Genomic DNA, 12560 nt, shown 5'->3' on the forward strand with positions numbered 1-12560 from the left:
GGGGGGGGGGGGGGGGGGGGGGGGGGGGGGGGGGGTTTGTTTGTGTGTCTTTGTGGGTTTTTTTTGTAAATGACAGTAAATACAATTACTTGGCTGAGAGTAGATTTAGCATAACTTTAATAGGATTCCTAATTTAGCTCAGTTTGTTAAGCCTAGACTAATGTAATCAAAAATATTTAGTGGTCACAGCAGGCTTGTGACCCTTATTATTTCCAAAAGAGAGGTCACGGGACCCCTGTGACCCCCCCTCCCCCCCCCCCCCCCCCCCCCCGGATTAATTTCCTTAATTTCCAAGGGCAATTTAAAGGGACATACCCTATTTTTTTTTAGGGAACCATAAAGCATATTTTTAGGATTGGGTTTGACCCCCCTCCCCCCCCCCCCCCCCTTAGAGCCATTGATTTTTGATATGGACCGATGAAATCATACTTTACTTTGATTTTATTGCTTAGATTATTCATTTCCGTACATTCGAAGTATTTTTGGTTATGCTGGTGTTTTTAATATAACAAAATGCATTTTTCATATTTTTAAAAAACGCACGTGCGTCTGAGAGGTAACAGCTGTGGAGTCGAGTTTTAGTCTATGTTTAGAGGGTATTTCACCATTTCAAAGTCACAGACTCGTGTTTCACTTAGTTGTAACTTTATCCAAATGTGTTACAGGTTTGTAGATTTACTAAACTTAGTGTTAATTATAATGGGCTGAAACTAGGGTCTGTCCCTTTAAAAAAAATTAAAAAAATTCTACAATTTTCAAATAACCGATTTGGGTATGGTTCACTGTAATATATGTGTGCGTGCGTGCGTGCGTGTGTGTGTGGTATTTCCGAAATGTTCGCTTGAATGGGTCCATGGCATGGATGAATCTAGGATTTTATCTACAGTATGAGCGGGTGTGCGATGGATCGCAGGATCGGTCGAACTCAATGGATAAGGGTGTTTCCCATCTCATCTAAAGCCCTTCCACTGGTACACCAAATCCCGTGGTATGTAATTTGTTCTGTCTATCAAAAAATATCCTTTGTTGCTTTTTGGGTAAAACCGGCCTCGGTGGTGTAGTGGTTAGCATCCCTGTACCGGTTCCCACCCAGAGCGAGTTTAACGACTCAGTGAGTAAGTGTAAGGCCACTACACCCTGTTCTCTCTTACTAACCACTAGCCTCTAACCCATATTCCTGGACAGACGGCCCAGATAGCCGAGGCAGGCCCAGATAGCCAAGGCAGGCCCAGATAGCCGAGGCAGGCCCAGATAGCCAAGACCCAGATAGCCGAGGCCTACAGAAATGGATTTGAACAGCGATCCATTCCCGTCGTTACCAATAAGTACGCTTTCGTTTGGATCACAACGGGTTATGTCTGATCTACTGATCTATCTTCCCGGTGGTTTCCAATCCGATTAAAATGTTTTCCTCAGTATTCCTCTTTTCCTTTGTAAACTGTTTACATACGTGCGCATGGCAGAACTAAATTAATAGCGCACGGATCAGGTTACAGGTGCTCCTACAGTCTTGTAAGACACTCCCCGCTTCATTTTAACTTTAACGTGATTTTCATGTTTATAGCCAGTTATGATTCAAGTATGCTGTCTCGATAATTACGCAGTTCTGACAGATTCTACAGCTTTTTAAAGCAGCAGTCTGAAAGTTGCATAATCACTAAAACTAAAATTCTCTTCTGAAATCTAAATAATATATCTCGAGTTATATGCCCACAAACAATTACAACATTTAATTTTATTTACTATTATATAAACCTTTATTATTAAAAAGTAAAGTTTGTTTTATTTAACGACGCCTCTAGAGCACATTGATTTTTATCTTATCATCGGCTATTGCACGTCAAACATATGGTCATTCTGACATATTTCTTTAGAGGAAACCCGCTGCCGCCACATAGGCTACTCCATCCGATAAGCAGCAAGGGGTCTTTTATGTGCACTTTCCCACAGACAGGACAGCACATACTACGGCCGTTGATGAACCAATTGTGGACCACTGGCTGGAACGGAAAATAGCCCAAACTACAAATTGGTCTACTGTGAAGGATCGATCCGACGACCGACCGCGTCAAGGCGGACACGCTCATGTCTTGAAATTAATACCTAACTGTCCATTCAAAACTGCAATATTCCGAAGTACATACTGTAGGTCACAGTGCATCTATACTGACAAAGAATTTCCGATGACTGGGTCTTGAAGTTCGAGGTGTACCGATTCACTTAATAATAGCCTTTTGAAGTTAACAATTCACAAGCGCTCCTGTGATTTCGTCATGTTAAATAATACCTGAGTGTGTTGGTTCAAAAAAAATATTCAAGTACATACTGTATGCGTCGTCACGTTGTATGTTGTGACCCAGTTTTGAAATTCGACGCCATGTGAGTACATTCGCGTACCACATGGCTCACAAATCAGAATTCGTTTGCATTACGAACATTACTAGACTTGGGTTGGACATGTAAAAAAATATGATCAAAAGCAGTGGAATAGCGAGGGGGAGGGGGCACGGGAACATCCCTCAATCAAACCTATTTACTTTATTTTACTGCATTAAATTTTACCAAATCATACATACAGTTAATACATTACGGTAGGGGTTGTAGTACCCCCCCCCCCCCCATCAATTTGGCTACATGCAACATATTGCCAAATCCAATCCAATTTTTAGAATACAAAAATTATGTCATAGTAAAACAAAATCAAACAACCAATTGGTATAGTTTGCAACCTGTATTCTTCCGTCAAAATAAACAATATGTTTTGAAAAGTATCCTAAGAAAAATCGACACAATGTTAGTACACTACAACGTACCACATGTCTGCAAACAAATTTAGAATTGGGTTTGACTTCACTTACGAAGTATGGGGAAAGTAGATGCTTTAGGTTGGAAACATTAAAGACCATCTTTATATGATTTCAAAAGCAGTGACGTCATAGCCGATGGGGAGGGGGCAAATCAATGGCTCTATCCCTCAATCAAAACAAACTTTTTTTTTTTTATGATTTCAATATAAATTTTATACAGGATAACAGCTACAAATATATTTTTTAAATAAAATAAAATACATTCTAATATTTGCGATTTTTGCCATCTTATGCCAGAAACACTGGAACAAATTCTATCTACAATGCTGTAAAGTACAATCCTATGGAAACCAGAAGAAGAATCAATTTTTCTTTGGATAAAAACAAAATTATGTCTAAAAGCATTGTGTTAAAATTGGTGCAAATCTTACACAATTTTTTCAACGTTTTAATATGAAGTGGTGCAACCCATTATTCCAATGGCATTTAAAATAAACACCCTTTTATTTTTAATGGCTGTTGAACCCCGTTATCAAGACTGCAACCTAACAGTCAAATCAAATTCTATTGCAGTAATATTAACATAGACACAACAGTTCCTATGGATTGACAAACTTGGTGGGGACACGCGGGAGGTAGGGCAGTATATGGTGAAGTTGAGTGCATTTCATCACTTCACAAGTATTCCAAAGTATTATGCTAGTTTTGATTTAGTAAACTAGTCTAAAGACCTCTTTAGCAGTGCAGGAACGATGTATTGTCCAGTAAAGGATCTCCTCGGGAGTGGCTGTCCTCTTGTAGACGAGACACTAGATAGAGATTTATGGAATCCGCAAGTATTTTGTCAAATGCCCATTCGACTCTGCATTGTGCAGAGATACGGTCTAGATAGTGGATCACGGTTTCGTCGCTTAGATTCAATGCAGTGGTAGCCGACTCGGGACAGTTTATTTAAAGCTAGAAGCCACTGCACGACGACTGGTATATCAAATGACGTGGTATGTTCTATTCTGTCTGTGGGATGGTGCATATAAAAGATCCCTTGCAACTAATGGACAAATGTAGCGGGTTTCCTCTCTAAGACTATATGTCAAAATTACCAAATGTTTGACATCCAATAGCCGATGATTAACAAATCAATATGCTTTAGTGGTGTCGTTAAACAAAACAAACTTTTAGTATATGTAAATGTCTGAGATATACGCCTTTGTTTTCCGTGGCATCATCTTTGCTTGGGTATTATTTCGTGACAGATATTATTGACCTTCTCTAAACCTTTGAGTAACAATCCACGCACGCATGCGTTCTTACCAATAACATACAACTAGGAAGTACACATGAATACAATACAGTTTTTCCCAGCTCGATGATTGGCGACGTGCGACCTCTTGTGACTAGGAAGTTGTATCTGTTATGGTATCACTCTAATAGTTGTGATATCAAACCTTCAGAGCACCACCAAATGTGACACAATCAAGTAGAATCAAATTCGTCACACATAATGAAGAATTCTTTATATCTCGTCCTTATCAGTATCGTCTGTATTAAAGGTAAGATATTCAGTTTTGTCAAGTTAAGTAGTCAATTCCTTAGATCAGTTTCTTAGAAGAGGAAAATATGCTAATTAATTTTATAGTTTGGAATCTAGAAATTATCACAACAAATTTATTTCCAAAATAGAATAAAATACAAATTTAAAGGAAAGTTAAATAATAAGAAAATTAACAGGTACGGAATCAGCAGAATTAGAAGGGGTAACATTATATACGAAGGCATTACCATTTCTTAAAAAATTAGAAACTAGAAATTAGAAGATGGTTCTACGAGCAGATGTCTTTGCGTTTTCCTGAATATATATTTAGCCCATGTTGTTAGATTTATTAACTATAGCTAAAATGTACAAGAAATGTCCGCTACTAAAACTATGGGATCATTACTTGTACACTAAGATCCAGTAAACAAAAGGTTTCTGAACAAGTGTCGACCTGTCACTCTAATAAATTATAAACACAAATTTGTGTATTACGAATTGACGAGAAAAGATACTACATAAAATCATCACTGATTTTCTAAACATAGAGGATATACTAATTTAAATTATGATTTATAATATGTGATATACTGAAATACGATAAATACCATAAAATGCCGGGGAAGTTTGTATAAGTGAATTCTGGTTTTGACAAAAGTGGTTCTAGACCAGGCAATCATCTACCTCATTATGTTTTTGTAATATGTTTCAAAATAATAGAAATATTAATTGGAAATGCTACAACGTTAAAGTTATAAGGACAGACAGGGGAAGTTATATCACATATCACTATCATAATTTCCAAAAGCAGTCAAGCAGTTTAAACATAAATTTCGACGACACGCGGATTATGTTTTCAGTTAGCAGTTTATCAGTCAAATGTATTACCATATTTAAAAGAGACTGCTCGTGTTTTTACATTTCCCATCAGCGGATGATGACATACTAATAAATGATAGAAAGTAACCAGTTGTTAGACATTAAAAAGCTATAGTTTAAAATGTAAAGAGGTGTCGTTAAATAAACACTTCTTTCCTACCAGTGCATCACTTTTTTTCCACAGTGCTGGAATACGCATTATTGTCAGTTGTATTAACATTTATTTTTGTTAATTTGCTTCAATATATGTTAAACGTGCACATCATAATGATACTTTTTATACAATATATGTTAAACATGCACATCATAATGATACTTTTTATACAATATTACTTTTCAGTTAACAGCAGAAGTTTGGGGTTTTTTCTATGATAGCATAAAAAGCAATCGAACCTTTTGTTGTAAATGTCATTTATTAATGTCTAGATCATTTGTTTGGGAAATAACATTTTTAAATGACTAAAAAGCTTACAGTAAACAAGTGTAAATCGTGTAGTATTGGGTGATTAAAACAAAATACACGTGTGTGTGGTTTAAACAATATTTATTTCACAAACGAAATGGATTGGCAAACAGGCCATTGGCCTATATTAATGCCTAATACACGTGTATGTATCCTTGTTTCATCAATGTATACCCAACTGTTTGTGAAGTCTTAACCCAGGAAGTCCCGTGTAACAGTAATTTACTTGGCACGCACTTCGGATCGTTCCTCTCTGGTGCTTGTGTGTGTATTTGTCAATTGTTAGCTTAGTGTTGTTGGCATGTTTAAACACAATGGCTTTTAATATCTTGTCTGCTGGTCCTTTACTAGTTATACCAGATATTATAACAGTGAACCGTTACGGTGAGGCGCCAGAAACCTACCCGATACGTTAATTGAAATTAAAATACCCAACTTGGCCTGTATTAGCTACTATTGGAAGTGCTAATATATATATATATATATATATATATATATATATAACACGTGACGCCGTGACATGTAGTTAGGCCATTTTTCGGCGGAACTTTTGCAAAAAATTTACTTGACAATGGACATTTTAAAAGAAATTTCAATCAAGATTAACCTTTATTTAATGGTCTAGTGGATAAGCTGCTGGACAATCAAGCTGACAACAGTGGTTCAAATTCCGTCAAAGATGGCTCACACATTCATTCATCTCTCTCATCTATCAGACTCTGCCTATCATTCTCATTATCTTAAGATAAAAAACCTTTCAAATTTCTCCCACGATTTCAATCTGTTTCGACCCTTTCTGTCAGTTTCCTTCGACTCTGTCTTCTGAGGTGTCCACACCATCACCTACCCGTCTCAACTTCCTCCACGGGTGCAGTATCTGGGTACTTCCCTGCACCCACCTGGCATTCTCGTCCTCTGCCGCTAATAAAGCTGGTCTGACCCACGGTACTAACTAACGACCGCCGGTAATAGGGGTATATAGTAGGTGGTTATAAGTGCCTCTTAGCAATGCCAAAATTAACTACTGAACACTCCCCGAAGTGGTCAGACTAAGCCCACAGCTAAAAGCTGATGGGGAGTGGCAGTTGTGTGGCACAGATAGCCATCAGAGGCCAGCACCTGTCGCGGTTGGAGAGACAAGGTCTGGGACGTGGAGGCGAAAGAAGTTTAAAGTTAGGAGGAGTTGCCAGATCGGGAAGAAATGAGATGGAATTCAAAGGAGAGAAAGGAAAGGGGGCATTGGGATTAAAAAAAACCAAGTACCCTCCCCCTCCCCCCTCCCCAAAAAACAAAAAACACACAACAGAACCCCCCCCCCCCCCAAAAAAAAAACCCAACAACAACAACACTTTATTTAATGACAGTTAAATTAACATTTAATAATATTACTGTGAAAATATACCTGACAATGCAATCGTTCAAAAACAACAACAAAAAAAACATGAATATAAATCAACGACAGGACATTGTCACCATTATTTTGCTTCGTATTTAGGATCAGATGCATTGGTAATCGTCAAACTAAAAACTGATTAAGCGACACTGACCTAAATAATTAGATCGTAATAATTTAAAAGGGAGGTAATTAAATCATGAACTTGTTCACAACAAATATAAATGTGACTTTTCACTGAATATCACTTTTATGGTTTCTGTATATCATGGCTATGTATATTATATCTCTATGTACATACATACATATAAGTACAAGTACGAGATTAATATCTCCCACTGGGTATTATATTGCCGTATATACTGGGCAAGATCAAAATTAGCACACCAGGACCATAACGTAAAGGTTCGATTTGTATTTCGATTGGTGACGTTCCGTACTGACACCCGTGTATTAGTGGTGATTCTTTGCAGCTAGGATTACTGTCACAAAATGCATACCGGTCAAAGTTAGTGAACAAACACTGGGAGTCTGTAAAGAATCATTTGTGTCTGTTATTAGGTGCATTTTATAGGTCGCATGGTAGTAGAATAGTCTACGGCTATTGGGTGTCAAACTACGGTAAATACAAAACTGAAGTGATGAACAATATCAATCTAAAAGTCAACAGTTAATTAAAACACCACCAAGGCATGCCGACGTTATGCAGTTAGATATGTTTTGTGTGTATTGGTAAGTCACGTGCTACAAGAATCCATATTTTATTAATACAGATATTTTTTACTCTACATGTGAACACGATCTGCGAAAATAGGTATGTCTGACTTCACACCACACTGTCCGACTTAAATGTGAATGTTTTCGAGTCACGATCGTATGTTGAAATTGTCATATATTCTGCACCATAACAAATACAGATACACAAAATGAAACCTGAGGAATACTAAATGTTGTCTAATAACTGTTTCATGCATCTGGTTAATATGATCTGTAGGACCTATGGTGTTGGACTCACGATCACTTTACCCTAGTAAACCCGTTCCAATCAGTGCACCACAACTGGTCAACAGCCGTGGTATGTGCTTTCCTGTCTGTGGAAAAGTACACATAAAAGATCCCTTTCTGCTTTAAGAAAAATGTAGCGAGTTTCCTTTGAAGACTACGTGTCAGAATTACCAAATGTTTGACATCCAGTAACTGATGTTTAATTAATCAATGTGTGTGTGTGTGTCTGTGTGTGTGTGTGTGTGTCTGTGTGTGTGTTTGTGTGTGTGTGTGTGTGTGTGTGTGTGTGTGTGTGTCTATAGGGAGATCCACTTGCAACATTTTGATTATGCGTGTCTATAGGGACATCCACTTGCTACACTTTGATCATGTGTGTGTCTATAGGGACATCCACTTGCTACACTTTGATTATGTGTGTGTCTATAGGGACATCCACTTGCTACACTTTGATTATGTGTGTGTCTATAGGGACATCCACTTGCTACACTTTGATTATGTGTGTGTCTATAGGGATATCCACTTGCTACACTTTGATTATGTGTGTGTCTATAGGGATATCCACTTGCTACACTTTGATTATGTGTGTGTCTATAGGGATATCCACTTGCTACACTTTGATTATGTGTGTGTCTATAGGGACATCCACTTGCTACATTTTGATTATGTGTGTGTCTATAGGGACATCCACTTGCTACACTTTGATTATGTGTGTGTCTATAGGGACATCCACTTGCTACACTTTGATTATGTGTGTGTCTATAGGGACATCCACTTGCTACACTTTGATCATGTGTGTGTCTATAGGGACATCCACTTGCTACACTTTGATTATGTGTGTGTCTATAGGGACATCCACTTGCTACACTTTGATTATGTGTGTGTCTATAGGGACATCCACTTGCTACACTTTGATTATGTGTGTGTCTATAGGGATATCCACTTGCTACACTTTGATTATGTGTGTGTCTATAGGGATATCCACTTGCTACACTTTGATTATGTGTGTGTCTATAGGGATATCCACTTGCTACACTTTGATTATGTGTGTGTCTATAGGGACATCCACTTGCTACATTTTGATTATGTGTGTGTCTATAGGGACATCCACTTGCTACACTTTGATTATGTGTGTGTCTATAGGGACATCCACTTGCTACACTTTGATTATGTGTGTGTCTATAGGGACATCCACTTGCTACACTTTGATTATGTGTGTGTCTATAGGGACATCCACTTGCTACACTTTGATTATGTGTGTGTGTATAGGGACATCCACTTCCTACACTTTGATTATGTGTGTGTCTATAGGGATATCCACTTGCTACACTTTGATTATGTGTGTGTCTATAGGGAGATCCACTTGCAACATTTTGATTATGCGTGTCTATAGGGACATCCACTTGCTACATTTTGATCCTGTGTGTGTCTATAGGGATATCCACTTGCTACACTTTGATTATGTGTGTGTCTATAGGGATATCCACTTGCTACACTTTGATTATGTGTGTGTCTATAGGGATATCCACTTGCTACACTTTGATTATGTGTGTGTCTATAGGGATATCCACTTGCTACACTTTGAATATGTGTGTGTCTATAGGGACATCCACTTGCTACACTTTGATTATGTGTGTGTCTATAGGGATATCCACTTGCTACACTTTGATTATGTGTGTGTCTATAGGGATATCCACTTGCTACACTTTGAATATGTGTGTGTCTATAGGGACATCCACTTGCTACACTTTGATTATGTGTGTGTCTATAGGGACATCCACTTGCTACACTTTGATTATGTGTGTCTCTATAGGGACATCCACTTGCTACACTTTGATTATGTGTGTGTCTATAGGGATATCCACTTGCTACACTTTGATTATGTGTGTGTCTATAGAGACATCCACTTGCTACACTTTGAATATGTGTGTGTATAGGGACATCCACTTGCTACACTTTGATTATGTGTGTGTCTATAGGGACATCCACTTGCTACATTTTGATTATGTGTGTGTCTATAGGGACATCCACTTGCTACACTTTGATTATGTGTGTGTCTATAGGGACATCCACTTGCTACACTTTGAATATATGTGTGTGTCTATAGGGACATCCACTTGCTACACTTTGATTATGTGTGTGTCTATAGGGACATCCACTTGCTACATTTTGATTATGTGTGTCTCTATAGGGACATCCACTTGCTACACTTTGATTATGTGTGTGTCTATAGGGACATCCACTTGCTACACTTTGATTATGTGTGTGTCTATAGGGAGATCCACTTGCAACATTTTGATTATGCGTGTCTATAGGGACATCCACTTGCTACATTTTGATCCTGTGTGTGTCTATAGGGATATCCACTTGCTACACTTTGATCCTGTGTGTGTCTATAGGGATATCCACTTGCTACACTTTGATTATGTGTGTGTCTATAGGGACATCCACTTGCTACACTTTGATTATGTGTGTGTCTATAGGGACATCCACTTGCTACACTTTGATTATGTGTGTGTCTATAGGGATATCCACTTGCTACACTTTGATTATGTGTGTGTCTATAGGGTCATCCACTTGCTACACTTTGATTATGTGTGTGTCTATAGGGACATCCACTTGCTACACTTTGATTATGTGTGTGTCTATAGGGATATCCACTTGCTACACTTTGATTATGTGTGTGTCTATAGGGACATCCACTTGCAACATTTTGATTATGCGTGTCTATAGTGATATCCACTTGCTACACTTTGATTATGTGTGTGTCTATAGGGAGATCCACTTGCAACATTTTGATTATGCGTGTCTATAGGGACATCCACTTGCTACATTTTGATCCAGTGTGTGTCTATAGGGATATCCACTTGCTACACTTTGATTATGTGTGTGTCTATAGGGACATCCACTTGCTACACTTTGATTATGTGTGTGTCTATAGGGACATCCACTTGCTACACTTTGATTATGTGTGTGTCTATAGGGATATCCACTTGCTACACTTTGATTATGTGTGTGTCTATAGGGAGATCCACTTGCAACATTTTGATTATGCGTGTCTATAGGGACATCCACTTGCTACATTTTGATCCTGTGTGTGTCTATAGGGATATCCACTTGCTACACTTTGATTATGTGTGTGTCTATAGGGATATCCACTTGCTACACTTTGAATATATGTGTGTCTATAGGGACATCCACTTGCTACACTTTGATTATGTGTGTGTCTATAGGGATATCCACTTGCTACACTTTGATTATGTGTGTGTCTATAGGGATATCCACTTGCTACACTTTGAATATGTGTGTGTCTATAGGGACATCCACTTGCTACACTTTGATTATGTGTGTGTCTATAGGGACATCCACTTGCTACACTTTGATTATGTGTGTGTCTATAGGGACATCCACTTGCTACACTTTGATTATGTGTGTGTCTATAGGGATATCCACTTGCTACACTTTGATTATGTGTGTGTCTATAGGGAGATCCACTTGCTACATTTTGATTATGTGTGTGTCTATAGGGATATCCACTTGCTACACTTTGATTATGTGTATGTCTATAGGGAGATCCACTTGCTATATTTTGATTATGTGTGTGTCTATAGGGATATCCACTTGTTATCATTATATCTCACAAGATGTAACCCTGTGCTTGTACTTGTATGTCAGTATTCGTGATACGTACAATATGTTTCAGAACTGTTCAGTGGAAAATATGACTGTCTTAGAGTTTGATGTAGCGATATAACTTTATGATAACCTGTTTACTCTGCCGTTAACTACTGTAACAATCGATTTTTTTTTTAAAACAACATGTTTTTAAATGAAAAAATACTTTGTTAGACTGTTCTAATTTCTATATCTATTCTAATATGTGAATTCATTTTTGATTTAGATGATGTTTACTTGGAACTCTGCTCCTCTGTTCGGCTCGGATAGTTTGTTGTATAGACTTGATAGAATAAAGCTTTTTCTCTCGTTATTTGTTTCCCTAGATACGACTCAAAGGACCAACGGCTTGGTTCCGGGTGGGGATGGTGAGGTGGTATGATAATATATTTTAAAATGTATACGATGATCGAGGATAATCCAAATGGATTTCTTGTTATCTGAAGATTCTTCTTTTAATATACTTTATTTCTGTTCACAATTATTAACCATTTTGTCTTAATAGTTTCTCTTGCAGTCGATCCTTGCCAAATGTATCGATCATTTCCTAGTGAAGATCGGCGGGACACGCTATACGAACTTGGCTATTCGGAATCTCCTGTTAGTGACAAATACATAGCTGAAACCTGGTATGGCAGCCTGATGGGTCTGGCAACATCACCGCCAGGAGCCTATAAATGTGGGACCTTTTTCCCAGTGTGGGCTAAACAAGGTGGGTGATTTATCCAGCAAACCAAATAAAATACACCTGTTCATAGCATTTATGTCAATAATATTAGTTAAGCAAATACTTTCAGACAATTTTGTTCT

This window comes from Gigantopelta aegis, chromosome 3 (genome assembly GCF_016097555.1).
Source record: "Gigantopelta aegis isolate Gae_Host chromosome 3, Gae_host_genome, whole genome shotgun sequence".
In the NCBI taxonomy this organism is placed as follows: domain Eukaryota; kingdom Metazoa; phylum Mollusca; class Gastropoda; order Neomphalida; family Peltospiridae; genus Gigantopelta; species Gigantopelta aegis.